The sequence below is a fragment of the Schistocerca serialis genome, chromosome 12 (assembly GCF_023864345.2).
Source record: "Schistocerca serialis cubense isolate TAMUIC-IGC-003099 chromosome 12, iqSchSeri2.2, whole genome shotgun sequence".
Classification (NCBI taxonomy): domain Eukaryota; kingdom Metazoa; phylum Arthropoda; class Insecta; order Orthoptera; family Acrididae; genus Schistocerca; species Schistocerca serialis.
Window position 1 is genome coordinate 197514378 of NC_064649.1, and position 17724 is coordinate 197532101.

Below are 17724 nucleotides of genomic sequence, written 5' to 3' on the forward strand. Positions count from 1 at the left end.
CTATAACTAGTGTCACAGGAATGGTTCAAAACATAGTCAGTAAGAAGAGTCAGTCTTCTTGTACTTAAGTCGGCATTGTGCCTTTTTATTTAATTCCGATGCAATTTCTGTGTTTCATCGTCAATAATAAGGTCCGAGGGATACAGTAAACCTGCAGTGAAACATCGGAATCTATAACTAGTGTCACAGCAATGGTTCAAATATAGTCAGTAAGAAGAGTCAGTCTTCTTGTGTTTAAGTCAGCATTGTGCCTTTTCTATTTAATTCCGATGGAATTTCTGTGTTTCATCCTCAATAGAAGGTGAGAGGGATACAGTAAACCTGAACTGAAGCATAGGAATGTATAACTAGTGTCACAGGAATGGTTCAAAACATAGGCAGTAATAAGAGTCAGTCTTCTTGTACTTGAGTCGGCATTGTGCCTTTTGTATTTATTTACGATTCAATTTCTGTGTTTCATCGTCAATGAGAAGGTCAGAGGGATACAGTAAACCTGAAGGGAAGCATCGGAATCTATAACTAGTGTCACAGGAATGGTTCAAAACATAGTCAGTAAGAAGAGTCAGTCTACTTGTACTTAAGACGGCATTGAGCCTTTTGTATTTAATTCCGATGCAATTTCTGTGTTTCATCGTCAATGAGAAGGTCAGAGGGATATAGTACTCCTTAAGCGAAGCATCGGAATCTATAACTAGTGTCACAGGAGTGGATCAAAACATAGACAGCAAGAAGAGTCAGTCCTCTTGTACTTAAGTCGGCATTGTGCCTTTTGTATTTAATTGCGATGCAATTTCTGTGTTTCATCGACAATAAGAAGGTCAGAGGTATACAGTAAACCTGAAGTGAAGCATCGGAATCTGTAACTAGTGTCACAGGAACGGTTCAAAACATAGACAGTAAGATGAGTCAGTCTTCTTGTACGTAAGTCGGCATTGTGCCTTTTGTATTTAATTCCGATGCAATTTCTGTGTTTCACCGTCAATAAGAAGGACAGAGGGATACAGTAGACCTGAAGTGAAGCATCGGAATCTATAACTAGTGTCACGAGAATGGTTTAAAACATAGAGATTAGGAAGAGTCAGTCTTCTGATACTGAAGTCGGCACTGTGCCTATTGTATATAATTTCGATGCAATTTCTGTGTTTCATCGTCAATAAGAAGGTCCAAGGGATACCGTAAACAAATAGTGAAGCATCGGAATCTAAAACTGGTCTCACAGGAAATGTTCACAAAATAGTCAGTAAGAAGAGTCAGTCATCTTGAACTAAAGTCGGCATTGTGCCTTTTCTATTTAATTCCGATGGAATTTCTGTGCTTCATTGTCAATAAGAAGGTCAGAGGGATACAGTAAACCTGAAGTGAAGCATCGGAATGTATAACTAGTGTCACAGGAATAATTCAATACATAGACAGTAGGAAGAGTCAGACTTCTTGTACTTGAGTCGGCATTGTGCCTTTTGTATTTAATTCCGATAAAATTTCTGTGTTTCATCGTCAATAAGAAGGTCAGAGGGATACAGTAAACCTGAAGTGAAGAATCGGAATCTATAACTAGTCTCACGGGAATGGTTTAAAACATAGAGATTAGGAAGAGTCAGTTTTCTTATACTTAAGTCGGCACTGTGCCCTTTGTATATAATTCCGATGCAATTTCTGTGTTTCATTGTCAATAAGAAGGTCAGAGGGAAACTGTAAACCTGAAGGGTAGCATCGGAATTTATAACTAGTCTCACAGGAATGGTTCCAAGCATAGTCAGTAAGAAGAGTCAGTCTTCTTGTACTTAAGACGGCATTGTGACTTTTGTATTTAATTCCGATGCAATTTCTGTGTTTCATCGACAATAAGAAGGTCAGAGGGATACAGTAAACCTGAAGTGAAGCATCGGAATCTATAACTAGTGTCACAGGAAAGGTTCAAAACATAGACAGTAAGATGAGTCAGTCTTCTTGTACGTAAGTCGGCATTGTGTTTTTTGTATTTAATTCCGATGCAATTTCTGTGTTTCACCGTCAATAAAAAGGTCAGAGGGATACAGTAGACCTAAAGTGCAGCATCGGAATCTATAACTAGTGTCACGGGAATGGTTCAAAACATAGAAATTAGGAAGAGTCAGTCTTCTTATACTTAAGTCGGCACTGTGCCTTTTGTATATAATACCGATGCAATTTCTGTGTTTCATCGTCAATAAGAAGGTCCAAGTGATACAGTAAACCTGAAGTGAAGCATCGGAATCTATAACTAGTGTCACAGCAATGGTTCAAACATAGTCAGTAAGAAGAGTCAGTCTTCTTGTGTTTAAGTCAGCATTGTGCCTTTTCTATTTAATTCCGATGCTATTTCTGTGTTTCATCGACAATAAGAAGGTCAGAAGGATACAGTAAACCTGAAGTGAAGCTTCGGAATCTATAACTAGTGTCACAGGAATGGTTCAAAACATAGACAGTAAGATGAGTCAGTCTTCTTGTACGTAAGTCGGCATTGTTCCTTTTAAATTTAATTCCGATGCAATTTCTGTGTTTCATCGTCAATAAGAAGGTCAGAGGGATACAGTAAACCTGAAGTGAAGCGTCTGAATTTATGACTAGTGTCACGGGAATGGTTTAAAACATAGAGATTAGGAAGAGTCAGTCTTCTTATACTGAAGTCGGCACTGTGCCTATTGTATATAATTCCGATGCTATTTCTGTGTTTCATCGTCAAAAAGAAGGTCCAAGGGACACAGAAAGTATATAGTGAAGCATCGGAATCTAAAACTGGTCTCACAGGAAATGTTCACAAAATAGTCAGTAAGAAGAGTCGGTCTTCTTGAACTTAAGTCGGCATTGTGCCTTTTCTATTTAATTCCGATGGAATTTCTGTGTTTCATTGTCAATAAGAAGGTATGAGGGATACAGTAAACCTGAAGTGAAGCATCGGAATCTATAACTAGTGGCACAGGAACGGTTCAAAACATAGACAGTAAGATGAGTCAGTCTTCTTGTACGTAAGCCGGCATTGTGCCTTTTGTATTTAATTCCGATGCAATTTCTGTGTTTCATCGTCAATAAGAAGGTCAGAGGGATACTGTAAACCTGAAGTGAAGCATCGGAATCTATAACGAGTCTCACGGGAATGGTTTAAAACGTAGAGATTAGGAAGAGTCAGTTTTCTTATACTTAAGTCGGCACTGTGCCCTTTGTATATAATTCCGATGCAATTTCTGTGTTTCATTGTCAATAAGAAGGTCAGAGGGATACAGTAAACCTGAAGGGTAGCATCGGAATCTATAACTAGTGTCACAGGAATGGTTCAAAACATAGTCAGTAAGAAGAGTCAGTCTTCTTGTACTTAAGTCGGCATTGTGCCTATTTATGTAATCCCGATGCAATTTCTGTGTTTCATCGACAATAAGAAGGTTAGAGGGATACAGTAAACCTGAAGTGAAGCATCGGAATCTATAACTAGTGTCACAGGAACGGTTCAAAACATAGACAGTAAGATGAGTCAGTCTTCTTGTACGTAAGTCGGCATTGCGCCCTTTGTATTTAATTCCGATGCAATTTCTGTGTTTCACCGTCAATAGGAAGGTCAGAGGGATACAGCAGACCTGAAGTGAAGCATTGGAATCTATAACTAGTCTCACGGGAATGGTTCAAAACATAGAGATTAGGTAGAGTCAGTCTTCTTATACTTAAGTCGACACTGTGCCTTTTGTATATAATTCCGATGCAATTTCTGTTTTTCATCGTCAATAAGAAGGTCAGAGGGATACAGTAAACCTGAAGGGAAGCATCGGAATCTATAACTAGTGTCACAGGAATGGTTCAAAACATAGTCAGTAAGAAGAGTCAGTCTTCTTGTACTTAAGTCGACATTGTGCCTTTTTATTTAATTTCGATGCAATATCTGTGTTTCATCGTCAATAAGAAGGTCCAAGGGATACAGTAAACCTGAAGTGAAGCATCGGAATCTATAACTAGTGTCACAGCAATGGTTCAAACATAGTCGGTAAGAAGAGTCAGTCTTCTTGTGTTTAAGTCAGCATTGTGCCTTTTCTATTTAATTCCGATGGGATTTCTGTGTTTCATCCTCAATAGAAGGTGAGAGGGATACAGTAAACCTGAACTGAAGCATAGGACTGTATAACTAGTGTCACAGGAATGGTTCAAATCATAGGCAGTAGGAAGAGTCAGTCTTCTTGTACTTGAGTCGGCATTGTGCCTTTTGTATTTATTTCCGACGCAATTTCTATGTTTCATCGTCAATGAGAAGGACAGAGGGATACAGTACACCTGAAGTGAAGCATCGGATTCTATAACTAGTGTCACAGGAATGGTTCAAATCATAGACAGTAAGAAGAGTCAGTCTTCTTGTACTTAACTCGGCATTGTGCCTTTTCTATTTAATTTCGATGCTATTTCTGTGTTTCATCATGAAGTAGAAGGTCAGAGGGATACAGTAAAGCTAAAGTGAAGCATCTGAATGTATAACTAGGGTCACAGGAATGGTTCAAAGCATAGACAGTAGCAAGAGTCAGTCTTCTTGTTTTTGACTCGGCATTGTGCCTTTTGTATTTAATTCCGATGCAATTTCTGTGTTTCATAGTCAATAAGAAGGTCAGAGGGATACAGTAAACCTGAAGTGAAGCTTCGGAATCTATAACTAGTGTCACAGGAATGGTTCAAAACATAGACAGTAAGATGAGTCAGTCTTCTTGTACTTGAGTCGGCATTGTGCCTTTTGTATTTATTTCCGACGCAATTTCTGTGTTTCATCGTCAATAAGAAGGTCAGAGGAATACAGTAAACCTGAAGTGAAGCATCGGAATCTATAACTAGTGTCACGGGAATGGTTTAAAACATAGAGATTAGGAAGAGCCAGTTTTCTTATACTAAAGTCGGCACTGTGCCTATTGTATATAATTCCGATGCAATTTCTGTGTTTCATCGTCAATGAGAAGGTCCAAGGGATACAGTAAATTTATAGTGAAGCATCGGAATCTAAAACTGGTCACACAGGAAATGTTCACAAAATAGTCAGTAAGAAGAGTCAGTCTTCTTGAACTTAAGTCGGCATTGTGCCTATTCTATTTAATTGCGATGGAAATTCTGTGTCTCATTGTCAATAAGAAGGTTAGAGGGATACAGTAAACCTGAAGTGAAGCATCGGAAAGTATAACAAGTGTCACAGGAATAATTCAATACATAGACAGTAGGAAGAGTCAGTCTTCTTGTACTTGAGTCGGCATTGTGCCTTTTGTATTCATATCCGATGCTAATTCTGTGTTTCATCGTCAATAAGAAGGTCAGAGGGATACTGTAAACCTGAAGTGAAGCATCGGAATCTATAACTAGTCTCACGGGAATGGTTTAAAACATAGAGATTAGGAAGAGTCAGTTTTCTTATACTTAAGTCGGCACTGTGCCCTTTGTATATAATTCCGATGCAATTTCTGTGTTTCATTGTCAATAAGAAGGTCAGAGGGATACAGTAAACCTGAAGGGTAGCATCGGAATCTATAACTAGTGTCACAGGAATGGTTCAAACCATAGTCAGTAAGAAGAGTCAGTCTTCTTGTACTTAAGTCGGCATTGTGCCTATTTATTTAATCCCGATGCAATTTCTGTGTTTCATCGACAATAAGAAGGTTAGAGGGATACAGTAAACCTGAAGTGAAGCATCGGAATTTATTACTAGTGTCACAGGAACGGTTCAAACATAGACAGTAAGATGAGTCAGTCTTCTTGTACGTAAGTCGGCATTGTGCACTTTGTATTTAATTCCGATGCAATTTCTGTGTTTCACCGTCAATAAGGAGGTCAGAGGGATACAGCAGACCTGAAGTGAAGCATTGGAATCTATAACTAGTGTCACGGGAATGGTTCAAAACATAGAGATTAGGTAGAGTCAGTCTTCTTATATTTAAGTCGACACTGTGCCTTTTGTATATAATTCCGATGCAATTTCTGTTTTTCATCGTCAATAAGAAGGTCAGAGGGATACAGTAAACCTGAAGGGAAGCATCGGAATCTATAACTAGTGTCACAGGAATGGTTCAAAACAAAGTCAGTAAGAAGAGTCAGTCTTCTTGTACTTAAGTCGACATTGTGCCTTTTTATTTAATTCCGATGCAATATCTGTGTTTCATCGTCAATAAGAAGGTCCAAGGGATACAGTAAACCTGAAGTGAAGCATCGGAACCTATAACTAGTGTCACAGCACTGGTTCAAACATAGTCAGTAAGAAGAGTCAGTCTTCTTGTGTTTACGTCAGCATTGTGCCTTTTCTATTTAATTCCGATGGCATTTCTGTGTTTCATCCTCAATAGAAGGTGAGAGGGATACAGTAAACCTGAACTGAAGCATAGGACTGTATAACTAGTGTCACAGGAATGGTTCAAATCATAGGCAGTAGGAAGAGTCAGTCTTCTTGTACTTGAGTCGGCATTGTGCCCTTTGTATTTGTTTCCGACGCAATTTCTGTGTTTCATCGTCAATGAGAAGGACAGAGGGATACAGTACACCTGAAGTGAAGCATCGGATTCTATAACTAGTGTCACAGGAATGGTTCAAATCATAGACAGTAAGAAGAGTCAGTCTTCTTGTACTTAACTCGGCATTGTGCCTTTTCTATGTAATTCCGATGCTATTTCTGTGTTTCATTGTCAATAAGAAGGTCAGAGGGATACAGTAAACCTGAAGGGAAGCATCGGAATCTATAACTAGTGTCACAGGAATGGTTCAAAACATAGTCAGTAAGAAGAGTCAGTCTTCTTGTACTTAAGACGGCATTGTGCCTTTTGTATTTAATTCCGATGCAATATCTGTGTTTCATCGTCAATGAGAAGGTCAGAGGGATATAGTACACCTTAAGTGAGGCATCGGAATCTATAACTAGTGTCACAGGAGTGGATCAAAACATAGACAGTAAGAAGAGTCAGTCCTCTTGTACTTAAGTCGGCATTGTGCCTCTTGTATTTAATTCCGATGCAATTTCTGTGTTTCATCGACAATAAGAAGGTCAGAGGGATACAGTAAACCTGAAGTGAACCATCGGAATCTATAACTAGTGTCACAGGAACGGTTCAAAACATAGACAGTAAGATGAGTCAGTCTTCTTGTACGTAAGTCGGCATTGTGCCTTTTGTATTTTATTCCGATGCAATTTCTGTGTTTCATCGTCAATAAGCAGGTCAGAGGGATACAGTAAACCTGAAGTGAAGCATCGGAATCTATAACTAGTGTCACGGGAATGGTTCAAAGCATAGAGATTAGGAAGAGTCAGTCTTCTTATACTTAAGTCGGCACTGTGCCTTTTGTATATAATTCCGATGCAATTTCTGTGTTTCATCGTCAATAAGAGAGTCAGAGGGATACAGTAAACCTGAAGTGAAGCATCGGAATCTATAACTAGTGTCACAGCAATGGTTCAAACATAGTCAGTAAGAAGAGTCAGTCTTCTTGTGTTTATGTCAGCATTGTGCCTTTTCTATTTAATTCCGATGGAATTTCTGTGTTTCATCCTCAATAGAAGGTGAGAGGGATACAGTAAACCTGAACTGAAGCATAGGAATGTATAACTAGTGTCACAGGAATGGTTCAAAACATAGACTGTAGGAAGAGTCAGTCTTCTTGTACTTGAGTCGGCATTGTGCCTTTTGTATTTATTTCCGATGCAATTTCTGTGTTTCATCGTCAATGAGAAGGTCAGAGGGATACAGTACACCTGAAGTGAAACATCGGAATCTATGACTAGTGTCACGGGAATGGTTTGAAACATAGAGATTAGGAAGAGTCAGTCTTCTTATACTGAAGTCGGCACTGTGCCTATTGTATATAATTCCGATGCAATATCTGTGTTTCATCGTCAATAAGAATGTCCAAGGGATACAGTAAATATATAGTGAAGCATGGGAATCTAAAACTGGTCTCACAGGAAATGTTCACAAAATAGTCAGTAAGAAGAGTCAGTCTTCTTGAACTTATGTCGGCATTGTGCCTTTTCTATCTAATTCCGATGGATTTCTGTGTTTCATTGTCAATAAGAAGGTAAGAGGGATACAGTAAACTTGAAGTGAAGCATCGGAATGTATAACTAGTGTCACAGGAACGGTTCAAAACATAGACAGTAAGATGAGTCAGTCTTCTTGTACGTAAGTCGGCATTGTGCGTTTTGTATTTAATTCCGATGCAATTTCTGTGTTTCATCGTCAATATGAAGGTCAAAGGGATACAGTAAACCTGAAGTGAAGCATCGGAATCTATAACTAGTGTCACAGGTACGGTTCAAAACATAGACAGTAAGATGAGTCAGTCTTCTTGTACGTAAGTCGGCATTGTGCGTTTTGTATTTAATTCCGATGCAATTTCTGTGTTTCATTGTCAATAAGAAGGTCAGAGGGATACAGTAAACCTGAAGGGTAGCATCGGAATCTATAACTAGTGTCACAGGAATGGTTCAAAACATAGTCAGTAAGGAGAGTCAGTCTTCTTGTACTTAAGTCGGCATTGTGCCTATTTATTTAATCCCGATGCAATTTCTGTGTTTCATCGACAATAAGAAGGTCAGAGGGATACAGTAAACCTGAAGTGAAGCATCGGAATCTATAACTAGTGTCACAGGAACGGTTCAAAACATAGACAGTAAGATGAGTCAGTCTTCTTGTACGTAAGTCGGCATTGTGCCTTTTGTATTTAATTCCGATGCAATTTCTGTGTTTTACCCTCAATACGAAGGTCAGAGGAATACAGCAGATCTGAAGTGAAGCATCGGAATTTATAACTAGTGTCACGGGAATTGTTCAAAGCATAGAGATTAGGTAGAGTCAGTCTTCTTATACTTATGTCGGCACTGTGCCTTTTGTATATAATTCCGATGCAATTTCTGTGTTTCATGGTCAATAAGAAGGTCCAAGGGATACAGTAAACCTGAAGTGAAGCATCTGAATCTATAACTAGTGTCACAGCAATGGTTCAAACATAGTCAGTAAGAAGAGTCAGTCTTCTTGTGTTTAAGTCAGCATTGTGCCTTTTCTATTTAATTCCGATGGAATTTCTGTGTTTCATCCTCAATAGAAGGTGAGAGGGATACAGTAAACCTGAACTGAAGCATAGGACTGAATAACTAGTGTCACAGGAATGGTTCAAAACATAGACAGTAGGAAGAGTCAGTCTTCTTGTACCTGAGTCGGCATTGTGCCTTTTGTATTTATTTCCGATGCAATTTCTGTGTTTCTTCGTCAATGAGAAGGACAGAGGGATACAGTACACCTGATGTGAAGCATCGGATTCTATAACTAGTGTCACAGGAATGGTTCAAATCAAATACAGTAAGAAGAGTCAGTCTTCTTGTACTTAACTCGGCATTGTGCCTTTTCTATTTAATTCCGATGCTATTTCTGTGTTTCATCATGAAGAAGAAGGTCAGAGGGACACAGTAAAGCTAAAGTGAAGCATCTGAATGTATAACTAGTGTCACAGGAATGGTTCAAAGCATAGACAGTAGCAAGAGTCAGTCTTCTTGTACTTGACTCGGCATTGTGCCTCTTGTATTTAATTCCGATCCAATTTCTGTGTTTCATAGTCAATAAGAAGGTCAGAGGGATACAGTAAACCTGAAGTGAAGCTTCGGAATCTATAACTAGTGTCACAGAAATGGTTCAAAACATAGACAGTAAGATGAGTCAATCTTCTTGTACGTAAGTCGGCATTGTGCCTTTTGTATTTAATTCCGATGCAATTTCTGTGTTTCATCGTCAATAAGAAGGTCACAGGGATACAGTAAACCTGAAGTGAAGCATCGGAATCTATAACTAGTGTCACGGGAATGGTTTAAAACATAGAGATTAGGAAGAGTCTGTCTTCTTATACTGAAGTCGGCACTGTGCCTATTGTACATAATTCCGATGCAATTTCAGTGTTTCATCGTCAATAAGAAGGTCAAAGGGATACAGTAACCGTGAAGTGAATCATCGGAATCTACAACTAGTGTCACAGGAATGGTTCAAAACATAGACAGTAGGAAGAGTCAGTTGTCTTGTACTTGAGTCGGCATTGTGCCTTTTCTATTTAAATGCTATGCAATTTCTGTGTTTCATCGTCAATAAGAAGGTCCTAGGGATACAGTATACATATAGTGAAGCATCGGAAACTATAACTAGTGTCAACGGAATGGTTCAAAACATACACAGTAAGAAGAGTCAGTCTTCTTGCACTTAAGTCGGCATTGTGCCTTTTGTATTTAAATCTGATTCAATTTCTGTGATTCATCGTCAATAAGAAGGTCCAAATGATACAATAAACATATAGTGAAGCATCGGAGTCCAAAACTGGTCTCACAGGAATGGTTCAAAACATAGAGATTAGGAAGGGTCAGTCTTCTTATACTTAAGTCGGCATTGTGCGTTTTCTATTTAGTTCCGATGGAATTTCTGTGTTTCATCGTCAATATCAAAGTGAGAGGGATACAGTAAACCTGAACTGTAGCATCGGAATGTATAACTAGTGTCACACGCATGGTTGAAAACATTGACAGTAGGAAGAGTCGGTCTTCTTGTACTTGAGTCGGCATTGTGCCTTTTGTATTCATTTCCGATGCCATTTCTGTGTTTCATCGTCAATAAGAAGGTCAGACGGATACAGTAAACCTGATGTGAAGCATCTGAATCTATAACTAGTGTCACAGAAATGGTTCATAACATAGACAGTAGGAAGAGTCATTCTTCTTGTACTTAAGTCGGCATTGTGCCTTTTCTATTTAATTCCGATGCAATTTCTGTGTTTCATCGTCAATAAGAAGGGCAAAGGGATACAGTAAACGTGAAGTGAATCATCGGAATCTATAACTAGTGTCACAGGAATGGTTCAAAGCATAGACAGTAGGAGGAGTCAGTCTTCTTGTACTTAAGTCGGCATTGTGCCTTTTGTATTTAATTCCGATGCAATATCTGTGTTTCATCGACAATAAGATTGTCCAAGGGATACAGTAAACCAGAGGTAAAGCATCGGAATCTATAACTAGTGTCACAGGGATGGTACAAAACATAGACAGTAGGAAGAGTCAGTCCTCTTGTACTTAAGTCAGCATTGTGATTTTTGTATTTAATTCCGATGCAATTTCTGTGTTTCATCGTCAATGAGAAGGTCAGAGGGTTACAGTACACCTGAAGTGAAGCATCGAAATCTATAACTAGTGTCACAGGAATGGTTCAAAACATAGGCAGTAAGAAGAGTCAGTCTTCTTGTCCTTAAGTCGGCATTGTGCCTTTCCTATTTAATTCCGATGCAATTTCTGTGTTTCATCGACAATAGGAAGGTCAGAGGGATACAGTAAACCTGAAGTGAAGCATCGGAATCTATAACTAGTGTCACAGGAATGGTTCAAAACATAGACAGTAAGATGAGTCAGTCATCTTGTACGTAAGTCGGCATTGTGCCTTTTGTATTCAATTCCGATGCAATTTCTGTGTTTTATCGTCAATAAGAAGGCCAGAGGGATTCGGTAAACCTGAAGTGAAGCATCGGAATCTATAACTAGTGTCACGGGAATGGTTCAAAGCATAGAGATTAGGAAGAGTCAGTCTTCTTGTACTTAAGTCGGCATAGTGCCTTTTTATTTAATCCCGATGCAATTTCTGTGTTTCATCGTCAATAAGAAGGTCCATGGAATACAGTAAACATGAAGTGAAGCATCGGAATCTATAACTAGTGTCACAGGAATGGTTCAAAACATAGACAGTAAGATGAGTCAGTCATCTGGTACGTAAGTCGGCATTGTGCCTTTTGTATTTAATTCCGATGCAATTTCTGTGTTTCATCGTCAATAAGAAGGTCCAAGGGATACAGTAAACGTATAGTGAAGCATCGGAATCTAAAATTGGTCTCACAGGAAATGGTTACAACATAGTCAGTAAGAAGAGTCAGTCTTCTTGTGCTTAAGACGGCATTGTGCATTTTGTATTTAATTCCTATGCAATTTCTGTTTTTCATCGTCAATAAGAAGGTCAGAGGGATACAGTAAACCTGAAGGGAAGCATCGGAATCTATAACTAGTGTCACAGGAATGGTTCAAAACATAGTCAGTAAGAAGAGTCAGTCTTCTTGTACTTAAGTCGACATTGTGCCTTTTTATTTAATTTCGATGCAATATCTGTGTTTCATCGTCAATAAGAAGGTCCAAGGGATACAGTAAACCTGAAGTGAAGCATCGGAATCTATAACTAGTGTCACAGCAATGGTTCAAACATAGTCGGTAAGAAGAGTCAGTCTTCTTGTGTTTAAGTCAGCATTGTGCCTTTTCTATTTAATTCCGATGGGATTTCTGTGTTTCATCCTCAATAGAAGGTGAGAGGGATACAGTAAACCTGAACTGAAGCATAGGACTGTATAACTAGTGTCACAGGAATGGTTCAAATCATAGGCAGTAGGAAGAGTCAGTCTTCTTGTACTTGAGTCGGCATTGTGCCTTTTGTATTTATTTCCGACGCAATTTCTGTGTTTCATCGTCAATGAGAAGGACAGAGGGATACAGTACACCTGAAGTGAAGCATCGGATTCTATAACTAGTGTCACAGGAATGGTTCAAATCATAGACAGTAAGAAGAGTCAGTCTTCTTGTACTTAACTCGGCATTGTGCCTTTTCTATTTAATTTCGATGCTATTTCTGTGTTTCATCATGAAGTAGAAGGTCAGAGGGATACAGTAAAGCTAAAGTGAAGCATCTGAATGTATAACTAGGGTCACAGGAATGGTTCAAAGCATAGACAGTAGCAAGAGTCAGTCTTCTTGTTTTTGACTCGGCATTGTGCCTTTTGTATTTAATTCCGATGCAATTTCTGTGTTTCATAGTCAATAAGAAGGTCAGAGGGATACAGTAAACCTGAAGTGAAGCTTCGGAATCTATAACTAGTGTCACAGGAATGGTTCAAAACATAGACAGTAAGATGAGTCAGTCTTCTTGTACTTGAGTCGGCATTGTGCCTTTTGTATTTATTTCCGACGCAATTTCTGTGTTTCATCGTCAATAAGAAGGTCAGAGGAATACAGTAAACCTGAAGTGAAGCATCGGAATCTATAACTAGTGTCACGGGAATGGTTTAAAACATAGAGATTAGGAAGAGCCAGTCTTCTTATACTAAAGTCGGCACTGTGCCTATTGTATATAATTCCGATGCAATTTCTGTGTTTCATCGTCAATGAGAAGGTCCAAGGGATACAGTAAATTTATAGTGAAGCATCGGAATCTAAAACTGGTCACACAGGAAATGTTCACAAAATAGTCAGTAAGAAGAGTCAGTCTTCTTGAACTTAAGTCGGCATTGTGCCTATTCTATTTAATTGCGATGGAAATTCTGTGTCTCATTGTCAATAAGAAGGTTAGAGGGATACAGTAAACCTGAAGTGAAGCATCGGAAAGTATAACAAGTGTCACAGGAATAATTCAATACATAGACAGTAGGAAGAGTCAGTCTTCTTGTACTTGAGTCGGCATTGAGCCTTTTGTATTTATATCCGATGCTAATTCTGTGTTTCATCGTCAATAAGAAGGTCAGAGGGATACTGTAAACCTGAAGTGAAGCATCGGAATCTATAACTAGTCTCACGGGAATGGTTTAAAACATAGAGATTAGGAAGAGTCAGTTTTCTTATACTTAAGTCGGCACTGTGCCCTTTGTATATAATTCCGATGCAATTTCTGTGTTTCATTGTCAATAAGAAGGTCAGAGGGATACAGTAAACCTGAAGGGTAGCATCGGAATCTATAACTAGTGTCACAGGAATGGTTCAAACCATAATCAGTAAGAAGAGTCAGTCTTCTTGTACTTAAGTCGGCATTGTGCCTATTTATTTAATCCCGATGCAATTTCTGTGTTTCATCGACAATAAGAAGGTTAGAGGGATACAGTAAACCTGAAGTGAAGCATCGGAATTTATAACTAGTGTCACAGGAACGGTTCAAACATAGACAGTAAGATGAGTCAGTCTTCTTGTACGTAAGTCGGCATTGTGCACTTTGTATTTAATTCCGATGCAATTTCTGTGTTTCACCGTCAATAAGGAGGTCAGAGGGATACAGCAGACCTGAAGTGAAGCATTGGAATCTATAACTAGTGTCACGGGAATGGTTCAAAACATAGAGATTAGGTAGAGTCAGTCTTCTTATACTTAAGTCGACACTGTGCCTTTTGTATATAATTCCGATGCAATTTCTGTTTTTCATCGTCAATAAGAAGGTCAGAGGGATACAGTAAACCTGAAGGGAAGCATCGGAATCTATAACTAGTGTCACAGGAATGGTTCAAAACAAAGACAGTAAGAAGAGTCAGTCTTCTTGTACTTAAGTCGACATTGTGCCTTTTTATTTAATTCCGATGCAATATCTGTGTTTCATCGTCAATAAGAAGGTCCAAGGGATACAGTAAACCTGAAGTGAAGCATCGGAACCTATAACTAGTGTCACAGCACTGGTTCAAACATAGTCAGTAAGAAGAGTCAGTCTTCTTGTGTTTACGTCAGCATTGTGCCTTTTCTATTTAATTCCGATGGCATTTCTGTGTTTCATCCTCAATAGAAGGTGAGAGGGATACAGTAAACCTGAACTGAAGCATAGGACTGTATAACTAGTGTCACAGGAATGGTTCAAATCATAGGCAGTAGGAAGAGTCAGTCTTCTTGTACTTGAGTCGGCATTGTGCCCTTTGTATTTGTTTCCGACGCAATTTCTGTGTTTCATCGTCAATGAGAAGGACAGAGGGATACAGTACACCTGAAGTGAAGCATCGGATTCTATAACTAGTGTCACAGGAATGGTTCAAATCATAGACAGTAAGAAGAGTCAGTCTTCTTGTACTTAACTCGGCATTGTGCCTTTTCTATGTAATTCCGATGCTATTTCTGTGTTTCATTGTCAATAAGAAGGTCAGAGGGATACAGTAAACCTGAAGGGAAGCATCGGAATCTATAACTAGTGTCACAGGAATGGTTCAAAACATAGTCAGTAAGAAGAGTCAGTCTTCTTGTACTTAAGACGGCATTGTGCCTTTTGTATTTAATTCCGATGCAATATCTGTGTTTCATCGTCAATGAGAAGGTCAGAGGGATATAGTACACCTTAAGTGAGGCATCGGAATCTATAACTAGTGTCACAGGAGTGGATCAAAACATAGACAGTAAGAAGAGTCAGTCCTCTTGTACTTAAGTCGGCATTGTGCCTCTTGTATTTAATTCCGATGCAATTTCTGTGTTTCATCGACAATAAGAAGGTCAGAGGGATACAGTAAACCTGAAGTGAACCATCGGAATCTATAACTAGTGTCACAGGAACGGTTCAAAACATAGACAGTAAGATGAGTCAGTCTTCTTGTACGTAAGTCGGCATTGTGCCTTTTGTATTTTATTCCGATGCAATTTCTGTGTTTCATCGTCAATAAGCAGGTCAGAGGGATACAGTAAACCTGAAGTGAAGCATCGGAATCTATAACTAGTGTCACGGGAATGGTTCAAAGCATAGAGATTAGGAAGAGTCAGTCTTCTTATACTTAAGTCGGCACTGTGCCTTTTGTATATAATTCCGATGCAATTTCTGTGTTTCATCGTCAATAAGAGGGTCAGAGGGATACAGTAAACCTGAAGTGAAGCATCGGAATCTATAACTAGTGTCACAGCAATGGTTCAAACATAGTCAGTAAGAAGAGTCAGTCTTCTTGTGTTTATGTCAGCATTGTGCCTTTTCTATTTAATTCCGATGGAATTTCTGTGTTTCATCCTCAATAGAAGGTGAGAGGGATACAGTAAACCTGAACTGAAGCATAGGAATGTATAACTAGTGTCACAGGAATGGTTCAAAACATAGACTGTAGGAAGAGTCAGTCTTCTTGTACTTGAGTCGGCATTGTGCCTTTTGTATTTATTTCCGATGCAATTTCTGTGTTTCATCGTCAATGAGAAGGTCAGAGGGATACAGTACACCTGAAGTGAAACATCGGAATCTATGACTAGTGTCACGGGAATGGTTTAAAACATAGAGATTAGGAAGAGTCAGTCTTCTTATACTGAAGTCGGCACTGTGCCTATTGTATATAATTCCGATGCAATATCTGTGTTTCATCGTCAATAAGAATGTCCAAGGGATACAGTAAATATATAGTGAAGCATGGGAATCTAAAACTGGTCTCACAGGAAATGTTCACAAAATAGTCAGTAAGAAGAGTCAGTCTTCTTGAACTTATGTCGGCATTGTGCCTTTTCTATCTAATTCCGATGGATTTCTGTGTTTCATTGTCAATAAGAAGGTAAGAGGGATACAGTAAACTTGAAGTGAAGCATCGGAATGTATAACTAGTGTCACAGGAACGGTTCAAAACATAGACAGTAAGATGAGTCAGTCTTCTTGTACGTAAGTCGGCATTGTGCGTTTTGTATTTAATTCCGATGCAATTTCTGTGTTTCATCGTCAATATGAAGGTCAAAGGGATACAGTAAACTTGAAGTGAAGCATCGGAATCTACAACTAGTGTCACAGGTACGGTTCAAAACATAGACAGTAAGATGAGTCAGTCTTCTTGTACGTAAGTCGGCATTGTGCGTTTTGTATTTAATTCCGATGCAATTTCTGTGTTTCATTGTCAATAAGAAGGTCAGAGGGATACAGTAAACCTGAAGGGTAGCATCGGAATCTATAACTAGTGTCACAGGAATGGTTCAAAACATAGTCAGTAAGGAGAGTCAGTCTTCTTGTACTTAAGTCGGCATTGTGCCTATTTATTTAATCCCGATGCAATTTCTGTGTTTCATCGACAATAAGAAGGTCAGAGGGATACAGTAAACCTGAAGTGAAGCATCGGAATCTATAACTAGTGTCACAGGAACGGTTCAAAACATAGACAGTAAGATGAGTCAGTCTTCTTGTACGTAAGTCGGCATTGTGCCTTTTGTATTTAATTCCGATGCAATTTCTGTGTTTTACCCTCAATACGAAGGTCAGAGGAATACAGCAGACCTGAAGTGAAGCATCGGAATCTATAACTAGTGTCACGGGAATTGTTCAAAGCATAGAGATTAGGTAGAGTCAGTCTTCTTATACTTATGTCGGCACTGTGCCTTTTGTATATAATTCCGATGCAATTTCTGTGTTTCATGGTCAATAAGAAGGTCCAAGGGATACAGTAAACCTGAAGTGAAGCATCTGAATCTATAACTAGTGTCACAGCAATGGTTCAAACATAGTCAGTAAGAAGAGTCAGTCTTCTTGTGTTTAAGTCAGCATTGTGCCTTTTCTATTTAATTCCGATGGAATTTCTGTGTTTCATCCTCAATAGAAGGTGAGAGGGATACAGTAAACCTGAACTGAAGCATAGGACTGTATAACTAGTGTCACAGGAATGGTTCAAAACATAGACAGTAGGAAGAGTCAGTCTTCTTGTACCTGAGTCGGCATTGTGCCTTTTGTATTTATTTCCGATGCAATTTCTGTGTTTCTTCGTCAATGAGAAGGACAGAGGGATACAGTACACCTGATGTGAAGCATCGGATTCTATAACTAGTGTCACAGGAATGGTTCAAATCAAATACAGTAAGAAGAGTCAGTCTTCTTGTACTTAACTCGGCATTGTGCCTTTTCTATTTAATTCCGATGCTATTTCTGTGTTTCATCATGAAGAAGAAGGTCAGAGGGACACAGTAAAGCTAAAGTGAAGCATCTGAATGTATAACTAGTGTCACAGGAATGGTTCAAAGCATAGACAGTA